Source organism: Acanthopagrus latus, chromosome 19 (assembly GCF_904848185.1).
Source record: "Acanthopagrus latus isolate v.2019 chromosome 19, fAcaLat1.1, whole genome shotgun sequence".
Taxonomy (NCBI): Eukaryota; Metazoa; Chordata; class Actinopteri; order Spariformes; family Sparidae; genus Acanthopagrus; species Acanthopagrus latus.
The window spans coordinates 22496255-22508851 of record NC_051057.1 but is presented as its reverse complement, the minus strand read 5'-3'; positions in this window follow the sequence as shown (position 1 = coordinate 22508851).

Below are 12597 nucleotides of genomic sequence, written 5' to 3'. Positions count from 1 at the left end.
CCAATTTGAAAGAAATATGATTTTATTGAGTCTCATTCCCAACTTGTTGAACACTTGTGTGAGTGATAATCAAATTTCTTACAAATTAAACGTTTATAAAACAGATTCGGCACTAAAAATACTTGATTAGGTTTAGGAAAACATTGTGGTTTGGATTAGAATAGCCGCGCTACCTACATTATGTACGCAACTCCAGCTCAACTGACTTGTTGCTCTTTATAATACCTCACCTGACTTCCTCCTTTGCTGATGTAATAATTACTATGGCCACTAGGGGCCGCCGCCTGACAAGAAGCAGAAACACGGGGCTGATTTTCCAGCCTTGTGATTGAGTAAATAGGACACCAGGGTGCTGCAGGAGTGCAGCATTGGCACAAAAAACTTGGCAATTACAGAACAAGTGTGTGTCCAAATGTGTGTTGCTGTAAAGCGTTGTGGTCATTTTTCAGCAGAGCAGCGGTCCTGTGTGGCCCTGGTGGCAGCTACATCCGCTGGGTCGGGGGTTTGATTTCCACCGGGGCCTCCCACACTCAGGTGTCGGCACTCAATTAAGCAGTAACACAGTCAAGGTCGTGGTTATTGGCAGCAGTGAACTGCAGCTGGAGGAAATGTAGATCGGTGAAACACGACCTTGGCTGTGTTACTGCTGTTCACACAACACCGACTACATTCACACAGGAGGAGAGATTTTCTACGACGACCGCCGGTCACATTTAATTTCACCAGGTTTCTCCTGTCGTGTCGAAATCCAGAGATGAGCGAGCAGCACGAGGCAGAAAGCAGGACGTCTGGCTCGTACTGTGCTCAGATCTGGTTTCAGATGATTAAGTAACTAGTATTTAATGTGTATTTTGTCTCATTTTATATAAAGGTTGATAAAATAAGTAACTAATGATTAAGTAACTAGTACTTAACGAGTCTTTTGTGTCACAACTAAGTATGATGTCTCATGACAGTTGATAAAAAAGAATAATTAATGATTAAGTTACTAGTATTTCATGAGTAATTTGGGTTACTACTAATTCACTTTATTTGACGGTTGATAAGAAAGTAACTAATGATTAAGTAACTAGTATTCAATGAGTATTTTGGGTAACTACTCTGTATGATGTCTCACTTTACAAAAAGGTTTATAAAAACAGTCACTATTGATTAAGTAACTAGTATTTAACGAGTCTATTGGAGACTGCTCGGTGTCCTATCTCGTTTAATGTATACAAAGAGTAACTAATGATTAAGTTACTAGTAATTAACAAGTATATTGGACACTACTCAGTGTGCTGTCTCACTAAATGTATACAAAGAGTAACTAATGATTAAGTAACTTGTATATTATGAGGAATTTGGATTACTACTAACTCACTTTGCTTGACAGTAGATAAAAAGAGTAACTAATGATTAAGTAACTAGTATTTAATGAGTAATTTGTGTCACTATAAAGTATGATGTCTATGTTGATAAAAAAGTAACTAATGATTAATAATAAGTATTACTGAGTGTATTGGAGACTACACAATGTGCGATCTCACTGAAATGTATAGAAAGAGTAACTACTAATTAAGTAATGAATATTTACTGAGTATTTTGTTTCGCAACCAAGAATGACCCTTATTTCTGACATTTGATAAGAAGAGTAACTACTAATTAAGTAATGAGTATTTTGTGTCACGACTAAGTGGGTTAGTGAAGAGTAACTAATGATTAAGTAACTAGTATCTAATGAGTGTATTGTGTAACTACTTAGTATGATGTCTCATTTTACTTCAAGTACACATAATAACAGTAACTACTAGTTGATATTACACTGAGTAGATTGTTCATTTCCCAGTGTTATGTGTTTCTTTACTTGATGGTAGATAAAAGAGAGTAACTAATGATTAAGTAACTAGTATTTAATAAGTTTACCGGTAATCTTAGTCTAGTCTAACATGCTAACTGTGCCTCCTTTATTGTTTTATTGCTCAATACTGATCATCCCTGACAAACAAATAAGGTAAAACAACTAAAAGCTTAATCAAACATGTGGTTTCCTGTCACTTTCATTTAAAAAGAACAGATTCTGTGATCAAACCTCACTTCCTGTTTCAGGCTGTGATTATTTACAACACTTTCAAGTAAACAAGTGTTTACTGAGAAGGTCAAACTCAAGAAGCAGGTGATGCTCAGCTGCTCCTGAGCTCCTCACGGAAATGTCAAGGGTGCCTGTTTTTGTTTTTTTCAGCCCTCGTTGGGATGAATCACAACAACCTCTCAGACACACCGGAGAGCCTCGGAACCACAACGACAACAACAACAACAACACTGGAGGATCCCGTCCTCCACGACACAAACAAAAGAAAATGGAGCGTGGCCTTTGTCGGATATTGAGTCAGTGTACTGTGAAAGTGAATATTGTGTGAGGTCTCCGGGCTTCTTGTGCTGTAATGGCCGAGGGGGGGGGGATCCATGACAGATCACATTTCAGACTTTCATCTCATAATTTCAACTTTTTATATCATATTTATGACGTTTACCTCATCATTTTGACCTTCTAACTCCAATTTTATGACTTTTTGTATGATTTTTATGACTCTTAAAGTAATAATTCTGACTTCCTATTTCAAAATGTTGACTTTTATCTCACAATCTCAATATTTCATATCATATTTGTTATTTTTATATCATATTTATGACTTTTAACTCATAATTTTGACCATTTTTTGCTTTTACCAATCTTAAATTTTGTCTTACTTTTTTGTCTTGTATATAATTGTGTTAATTAATGAGCTGTACTTAACTCGAGTGGCAGAATTGGACTTCCACACCTGATTAATGTCAATGAGAGTTATGGATCAGCAGCAGCAGCACACACACACACACACACACACACACACACTGCAGTCCTGACTGTCAGATGAGTTCAGCCGCTCGACTTCGCTGTGAGAATCAACATCCACATGATTAATGTCACAATATTTACTTGTTGAGCAAATCAGCTGGGATGACACACACACACACTGAGTTGTTTTCCTGGTTGAGTTCTTGGCAGCGCTGCTGCTCCACTCGGAGGTAATCAGCACGCTGTTTGGGGCCTTTTAGTTGAATCTCTGCAGAGGGACCGGCCGGCTCACTGGGCCTTTCACCCAAACAAACACCGCGGGGGGAAACGCCAGCGACCACCAAATTCAGGAAGAGGGAGATTGCAAACACGTGTAGCGGAGGACGCGGAGGGGGGAGGGGAGGGAGGAGGACGCCATGTTCCCCTACGGGCCTAATTGCCAGAGACGAGTAGCAGATGTGGCCGTCGGAGTGTTTCACTTACAGAGACGGACCACAAACAATAACAGGCAGGACGGAGCGATGAGCTAATCCTGCTTACGTAACGCGGTGGAGGAAAGAGGTGGGGTACTGCAGAGAAACTCTACCTGCAGCAGCTTCGTCGCCTTACATCTGCCAGCCGAGGCTGTGACGCGGGTTTGAGTCAGGAGAAGAAATGATTAGACTTTTATTTTGGCGAGGCAGCATCTATAACTTACTGCATCAGACATCCAGACGTCTCATTCTGTCTGTTTAAGTCTTTCAAAGCTGATTTTAAATGAATATCTTGATCTTTGAGTGAATCAGACGGAGCTTCACGTCCTCCTCTCTCTGTGATGAACCCCGTTAGATTCTCCTCTAGCGATGATGAAACCGAAGCACAGATGGCCACCAAAGCTTCCACCATGTGGTCTGTGAAGAGAGAACTCTTCTTCTACTGTACTCTCCATTCACGCCAGCTTCCACAACACTCTTCACGACCTAATTAAATCTGTGATACTCCCGACTCCCGGGTGATTTATCTCGCCGAGGCTCCTCTCAGCCGATGGTGTTGATGTAAAGCTTTTAAAGTGAAGCTGATTGTCAAGGTAACCTCGCTAGATTTAACGCCTCTCCCATGAAATTAGCTTATCCCTTTAACTGCCATGGAATAAACCTCAACAGCGAGCAAAAACTTGATCTCCCGCCTGCTTTTTCTGGCGCCTGTTAACACAAGATATGGAGTTTTTTCTTTTCTCTCTCGACTCTTTCCCGAGGCGGGCTCTGATAATCCCTCGCGGAGGGGAAATATCTGACCCAGCCACTGATTTCTGGAGACCCTGCTGCGCCTCTATCGTGGATTAGCCGGAGCTGAATTGGAATCAGAGGCGAGGAGGAGATGCCGCCGATGGGCAGAGGCGCCATCCAGGTGTGAAAGTGCACACATTCACTGTCACGGATTGGTTCATCTCAAAATGCATGAAATTTACTCCCCGGAGACGGTTTCATAAGAAGGTCATTAGCCGTCCGGACGCTGCAGGAGGCTCTGCAGAAGAAGATGAAAGAGTGTGTGTGGGCTGTGTTTGTGTACACACTGTATAATATATTCATCCGTCTCCACTTAGTGTTAGAGTTGAAGGTCAGCCTCCTGAAATAAGAAGCAGTCGGCCTCAAAATTCAATTTCTGCTTCATTTCCAGGCGCCGACAGAGATGTTAATACGGCCGGCTATATATTCAGAGGTCGGCTGCCATTCATACGCTGCAAACCTGAAACCAGCCGCGACTCCACCTGATGGAGTCCAACTCACAACCTCCATCAGCTGCAGGCTGAGAGAGAGGAGGGAAGCTGTCAGGGGACAAAAGGGTTAAACTATGAGAGATGGTCATAGTTATGAAAACAATAAAAACTATGTTTTAAAGTCATAATCGTGAGAAAAAGGCAAAATTAAATGATGACATAAAAGTAATAACTGTGTTAACATTTTAAAACAATGATAAAAAGTCATTATTATGGGAAAAAAGTCTTAATTTATGACTATTTATTATTCCTTAAATTATGACTAACCCTATGATAACCTTATGGAGAATTTGAAATTATGAGTGAAAAGTCAGATTATGAAAAAAAGTCAAAATGAGGAGAAAAAGTTGTACTTTTAATTAATCTTCAAATCATGATAAAAAGTCATCATTATGAGATAAAAGTCAAAGCTGATTAAAAAAAAATACAGAAGATAATTGTGAGGTTCAAAATTATGAAAATAGTAAAATTATGATATAAAAATTCTTATTGATGGGAAAAACTTGAAACAATGTCATAATTGTGTAAAAATGTTAAAATTGAGTGAAAAGTCAAAGTTATTTTTTAAAAAGTCAAAACAAGGAGTAAAAGTCATACGTGTGAAAATTTTAAAATTATGTGTGAAAAGTCATTAAAAAAATTATAATAAAAAACTCATAATTGTGATTAAAAAAAAGTCGAACTGTGATAAACTATAATCATGAGATAAATGTCGTACTGATCCGTCTCCACGTCTGAAACAATGATATATTATATAATATTATATTTAATTCACTGCTGACGTGTCGACTCGTTCACGCCGCTACAACCAAACGAGTGCGAGATCATTGATCAGTGATGATCGATATGTCTTCCGATCGCTGCAGGACAGAACGGAGAAACTTCCAGAATCAAACTGCGTCCAGTTCTTTGAGATATTCCCAGATTATCCGGATACTTTCTTTAAGTACAAGTAGTGAAACCACACTGTTTAAACATCCTTCACTTCAAACCTCATTTAAAGACATAATAATATGTCAGAATTCTGCTATAAAACATCCAAAAATGTGCTGCTTTGTGGCTGAAAAATAATCCTGTCGAGACGGTTTTGTTAATGCATGACATATATTTTATTCATCTTTTCAGTTACATATTCCAACTTTGAAGAGGTTAGCTAACTTTAATTTGCACCTCGTCAGCGTTTGATCTGACCTCTGCAGGAATATTTTCCTCCCCACACACACACAGAAAGACTCATTTACACCGGGCTTCAAAGAGGAAGCTGCTGCTGCTGCTGCGAGTCGCCGTGTTGATTTAAAAAAAAACGACATCAGAGAATCTATCAGGAGGTAACGAAGGAGATAATTCTGAATGCTAAAGAATAATCAAACAAGGAGAGGTTGTCTTATCTGTAATTCCCTGTAATCGAAGAGTTCCCTCTCCACACTTCCTACTCAGCGAGGAAGTAAACTTTATACTTTCTGAATAAAGACGTTATGAAAGTGAAGAAGTCGACGGACGACATGAAGAACAAGACACAGAAAGTTTAATCAGAGAAGAGCTGAAGAAAACGAGCGGACACTGACGGTGGTTTTGGATGACGCTACAGTTTGTTTGCCGGTCAGTTTTGTTTGTTTCGTCTCACAAACATCCATCTCCAGGATTAAAAGTGTGTCAGTGAGGTTTTTTTTTTTTTGGTTGTGTGTATCCAATTATACCGGCCTCATTCAGAGCGAGGTCACCTTAACTCCTATCTCTTCCTCATCGATCGGAGGATGAAAGGAGGATTTGATTGGGTGATAGCGGTTGAGGTGGAAGCTGCTGCTGGTGGAGGTATATCAGCTAAATTTTCATCAGCGGCTCCTTCTTCCATCTTCCTGGAGAGAAATGCTCGGCGGGGGAGTTTCGCCAAGTGAAGGCGGCGTTCAGGTGGTCAGTCGGGAGACGAGTCAGCAGATGTCTTATCGCGTTTTCAGCCTCGTGTTGGTGCGAGAGGTCGTGTGAAGTGGAAGTATGACGTCAGGTTTACACGTATTTCGTTCGTGTGTTTTTGCCGTGTTTTGATCAGAGTCGTGGTCAACAGGAGGCTGGACTGTGATCCAGACCTGCAGCAGCAGCAGTATGAAGGGTCACGCAGCGCTCTCTGAAAAGTGATGATTTAGTCAGACGTTACTCTTTATCCTCTTATCCCCCTCTGATCTCCAGCTGAAGGTGCTGGAAAAGTAGTTTTTTTTATTCCCTCGCAGGGCCTCAAACTCCTGCAGCAGGTGGCAGGTTAGTCAGGAGATAAAAACATGTTCAGCAAAAAGAAATAAAAAGAAATAATCCCATCTTCGTTTCACTTAACCGACCAATTGCATTTACTTGATTGTGCTTAGATCCACTTAAAACTCGAGTGATTTCATTCTTCTGCTCGGCTACTTTATACTTTTCAGCCTGCACAAATATGTACTTTTTTACTCAAGTTATTACTCACACAAAACACAAAATGCTCACTTCATAATTTCGAATGTGTTCGGGTGAGATTAAACTGGATGGTGCTGCCGAGAAAACTACCCAGCAGAGTATAAAATAGCCAAATTAGCTCCAGCTTGATGCTAAACGTCTTTACTTCAACTTTACATAAACTGGCAAAAGACAAGTTTTCTGTTTCAGCGTATCATTATGAAGTGAATGAATCTTCGCCACATTTTATCCTGAAAAGGAAACGATCCAGATGTGTTTGCAAGAACGGCACCGACAATAATAAGTTATCATGACGTAGGATCACATAAGCTAATGTTACCAACAGTTACAATCGTTAGCTTACAGTGTTCGCTAACTTTAAGTAACAGTCAATGTTAGCTAACAAGCTAACATCTACAATTGTTAGCTTACAGTGTTCGCTAACTTTAAGTAACAGTCAATGTTAGCTAACAAGCTAACATCTACAATTGTTAGCTTACAGTGTTCGCTAACAATAAGTAGCACCCAATGTTAGCTAACGTTACCAACAGTTTCAACTGTTAGCTTACAGTGTTCGCTAGCAGTAAGTAACAGCCAATGTTAGCTTACAGTTCGCTTTCCCACAGTGTAAGCTAACAGTGACTATCAGCTAATGCTAGCTAACCTAACCAACAGTAACAATCGTTAGTTTTCAGTGTTTGCTAACAATAACTAAATTCTGCCAAAGTCCCAATAAGTCTGGAAGTTTTTAAAATTTGTTTTCTGTGCCGAGGTGACGGCCATGTTGCGTCTTTTACATGAAACTAAATGATGTTTTACTTTCTTCTTGACGAACTGATGTTCTTGACTTGCAAAAATAATGTTTTGACCTCTAAAAAGGAAGTTACGTGAACTTCCCTTTTCAAAACTCCAGACTGGGGCTTTTATTTCGAATTATAGATGAGTTTCCTTTCGGCTGATGCATTGTTTATTTGATCGAGCTGTAAATAGTGTCAGTGCATTAATCTAATATGCAGGTTCATTAGTGAGGCCTTCGTTTTGTACCGTATTGATATTCAAACGTATGATGTTCTGTGAAACACGCCGTCGCAGCTCAGATCGTAGAACAAAGACGACCCGGTGATTCACACAAGGTCGGCCCGTGCCCTCAGGTTCCCGCTCACTGTAAATCACCCGACGATATGAGCATCAGCCAAACGCTTAAAATGTAAATGTCCTCATCATCATTGGTGGCTGAGCCCGGTGCCAAGGCCCGCGAGGTCCTATCTGTCTGCCGGGCCGAGGCGGCGCCGGAGTGGAATTGGCAGGAAGCAGATGGGGGAGGCAGATCCCTCTGATGAGCCACTGAGAGAGGTTCACCGATTTCGCTAATTCAGAGCTTTAATTTCCGCCAGGATTCCAGAACCAGGACGGATCGCGGATGTCGAATCTCTTCGTGTCGGATATTGCGCTGCTGACCTCGGTTGTTTGTGTTATCAGCAGTAAAATGAGTCCAATTTCCCACAGAAGAGAAACATTTTCAAGTTATTTCTGAATATAATCCAACAAAATGTCTGGTTTTGTTCTTGTTCATGCATCTAAATGTTGTTTCAAAGCCTTGGACTCGAATTCTCGATGTATTTTTCTCTAAAATGCTACTTTTAAAGGTAACTATGCTGTTTTTGTTTTCATCGCGTCGATGTCCTGCAGAGAAAACTCACAGAAAAGAAAAACAAAACCGTCTCAGAAACAAACTTCTGCGGACGAGTGTCAGGAAACACTTGACAAACTGCTCAACTTTTACGAGCTTTGCTTTCCCACTCCACATATATTTAAAACTTCCACTTGACATTTGTGCTTTACATTAGAGGAGACGCCGTGGAAGGCAGGAGGATTGTGGGGGATTTGTGTGGGAGGGAAAATCATGTGATAAAGCTCTTCCCGGAGAACCTCAGGAGGTAACACATCAGTCGAGGATGCGGCTTGTCGCTGCACATCACGCAGACAGCTGAGCAGCGAGCACAACAGGCAATTAGAAGCTCCCATGGAGGCGCAGGAAGCACAGTCTATATAATGGAGGGGGGAGGAGGACGGGGGAGGATGTTTGAAGGAGTCTGAGAGAAAATCACAATCACCTTTATTCACACAAACGCTTCATTTGTCTATGATTACACACACTCGCCTGTGATGCCTGTGCAGAAGAAGAAGAAGAAGAAGAAGAAGAAGAAGAAGAAGAAGAAGAAGAAGAAGAAGACCCACCCGTCCCTCCGTCTCCCCCCCTTGTAGCCTGAAGTGGAACCAGGTGGTTGATGTTTTTTGTGATATAAGTCGACAGAAGTGTGCCGGCTTTCATCTCCTCGCCTCCGTCCCGTTTGGAGACTTCGCCTGGTTTTTTGGGCGGCTGACCTAATTTTCCAGGAATGCAAAAAGAGCTCCGAGTTTTTATATCGCTTGTTTGTACTCGAGGGAGGGAGGGAGGGAGGGAGGGAGGTGCACCGGAGGGGAGGAAAAAAGGCAGACGTAGCTTTTTTTTGTTTTGTGTATCTGTCTGTTTCAGGTGGACGGCTGCAGACGAGGCCTTCAGGATCCTCGCTGACGTCTGACTTTGTCTGGTCACATAAATGTAAACAAACATTCTCAGAGGACGAAGCTGCAGGTAGAAACCAGCGCGGTGACGACGCGTGAACAACTTCTGACTTTCAGTTTAGATTTAACGGCCTCCTGCCTCCATGCAGTTTGTTTCGAGGGGTTTGTTTTGTTAGCGTGCAGCTAGCAGCTAACTACCATCATGGCTCTTGCAGGACAGTATCAGGCGGCTGAGTCTGGACCAGGAGCTGATGTCCCGGCTCTGGGAGATGACGTGGCCCGTCTTAGGGGCTAAAACCTGCTCCCTGCATCCTTGAGCTCTGGGTCCAGGTCAAAACAGACCAGGACCAGGACCACTTAGGGTCTCCTCCTTTGCTGTAGACGTATCCTCGGATCCACATTTGGTTCCTTCCTTTAAGGTCCACGTCCCAAAAGACACATCGCCTGGACCGGAAACTCCTCCATCACAGCTCACTTTGTTCATTACCCGGGTCAGGAGCGAGGACGGGGAGGATAATGAGCTGATTATAAAGCACCATAAATAAATAAACCCCCCCCCCCCCGAGGTCCTGAAGCTGTTTTTTATGGACCAACCTGCAACTTGACCTCACAAATAATTAAGATAAACTAGTCGGCACATCTTCAAGACACCGGTCCGACCCGAGACTCGTCCTCTGTCTGGAGCGTGGGGAAGCTAGCTAACGTTAGCATTCGAATTAAATCCTTTACTGGAGGCTAAACGAGAACATTTCCCCCTCCTTGTGCAGCATGAGTCAACATTTCCTAAAGTTTCCCAGCCGTTCAGGTGAGATACAGAGTTTGATGTACACGATAAAACACTTAATCATCGATTGTGACTTCGACTGTCTCCTCCGAAGACGTTTTCTAATCGATCGCCGCTCCTCCTGCGTTAAATAAACACAGTCAACACGGCTCAGAGGTTACAGAACGCCGCTGTAGCTGCTGCCGCCCGTCAGACGTGGATGTTGCAGAGGTTATCGATCAGGAGAAACGAGGACTGAAGGTTGCATCCTGCCTCATCCTGTGTGTTTATTCAGCCTACAGTGACGGAGGAGGAGAGCGTGTCCTCCGAATGCCAATTAAGCCGGTGATGGTCAGATCATTGTCACGCCGCTCTGATGACTGGCAGAGGCCTGACAAGCCGGCCTGAGCGGCGCATGTGGCTGCTTTAATTAATCGCCGGCGGCTCTCGGCTAACACGTGGGCGGACAGAGCGAATGTGGATGTGGACGGCGAGCAGGCGACTCGCGCTCCGGATAACTCGTTGTGAAACAAAGGGTGAGTAACCGAGATTAAAGATGAGAGAGCGGCGCGACTGTTTCTTTCTCTTTGTTCTCAGAAGCAACAATTTGTTGGTTTGTGCAGCGTTTATCTGAGGGTACGCTAAAGGTTAGCGCTCCTCCCGCCTCACCCTCACCCTCCCTTCCAACACACCAACACGTCCCACAAGGCTGCAGCCAGATTTAGCCACCAAAAGTCAACATTAGCATTTCAGACGTCGCTCTATTTTCATCAACTCAATCTCTCGTGCAAGATTCTCCCCTACAAACTCTCCCCGTGGTGCCTGAGGCAGTGGGTTAGGAATGCCATTTCAGATACCTGGATGCATCACGAATTTAAATTAATTATCCTGCATAATTAAAGCAAATATATCAAAGACTGCTCACGCTGCAGCGATACTGTCAGAGAGCTCCGGAGGGAACCGAGACTCGGGGCCCGGCAGCTCAGTGGGCTTCTAAGATATTCAAACGTAAATATAAATAAAGGATCTTGTTAAAGGCGTCCTCTGGGTTAATTTTTTAAAAAATAATTTAACCCCCTCAGACTGTGAGCACATCCCCGCCGTCGCAGTCGACTATACTCTGGTCACCAGGTTTAATTAGAGTGTTTCAAGTCTGATGGCGGTGGAAATCAGAGCTCCTCCGCCGACAGAAAATCGTTACGACGCTCTCGGAGGAGACTCGTCTGCGCTGCCCGACAGAGAATTAACATTAATATTTTTATCTCCTCTGAGGAATTTGGAATATTCTCCCCTTGTGTTTGTCCAATCAGGAGCGCTTTTTTTTAAAAAACACACCTCCAGACTAAAGATGCATGAAGCGCTCGTCCGTAGTTGAGCGATAATCAGCCCCAATAAGGCAAATATGTCCTAACTTGAGTTATGGAGAGAGGAAACACACTTTCACGTCTCTGTACAGAGTCTGAGCAGCCGCACACTGCAAGAAATGTCAACTTGGAAAGGTCAGTGGAGCTAAATTTAGACTTTGAGATCACAGATTCTGCTCGCCGGAAGACATTTGTCAGATTTCACCAGTTTAAGTGCAAAAGACTCCAAAAAATTGAACTTAGAAACGACAGCGTTGACGTCTGCTAAAGTTAGCATGCTAACCGGCTAGCCCTGTTTCATAATACCACCTTGTAACGCTGTTTGCTGCGTTGACATCATACTTTGCAGAGAAAGAAACTTTTTGGCGTCCATGTTGCTCACAAACACACCGCAGCATTAGCTTCACTGCTAACTGAGCTACTTGCTAAGAACAGCTAGCCGCTACAGCCTCAGCTACATAGGGGTATAGTGAGCAGCAGTTAGCGGCTATGTTTGCCTTTTCTTACAAATTAGACCTTTAATGTTGTTTTGACTAAATGTTCTTGTTGTAATCTTAAAAGCAAAACAAGGATTTGTTCTAAAGTTTGAGAAATGTTTCTAGTTTCCCAGCTTTTAACTTCGTCTCGTTAACTCGTCTGCAGCTGCGTTCTGAACTGGAGCACTTTGAGCTCATCAGACTTATCTCCTCCGGATTATCTGAGGACGACTACAGAGTCTCAACATACGAATGCTTTCTGAAGCTCGTCTGATGAATTAGTCAGAGGGAAGTCCGTGTGCTAACTAGAGCAGCACTCCAGTTAACTGGGGGGGGGTATTTGTCCCACCGGAGTGGAACTTAGTCCAAAAGGGGGGATATCTAGGAGCAGCAGAGGGGCTACAGGGAGGCTGAAAGGACAGTTTGGCTGA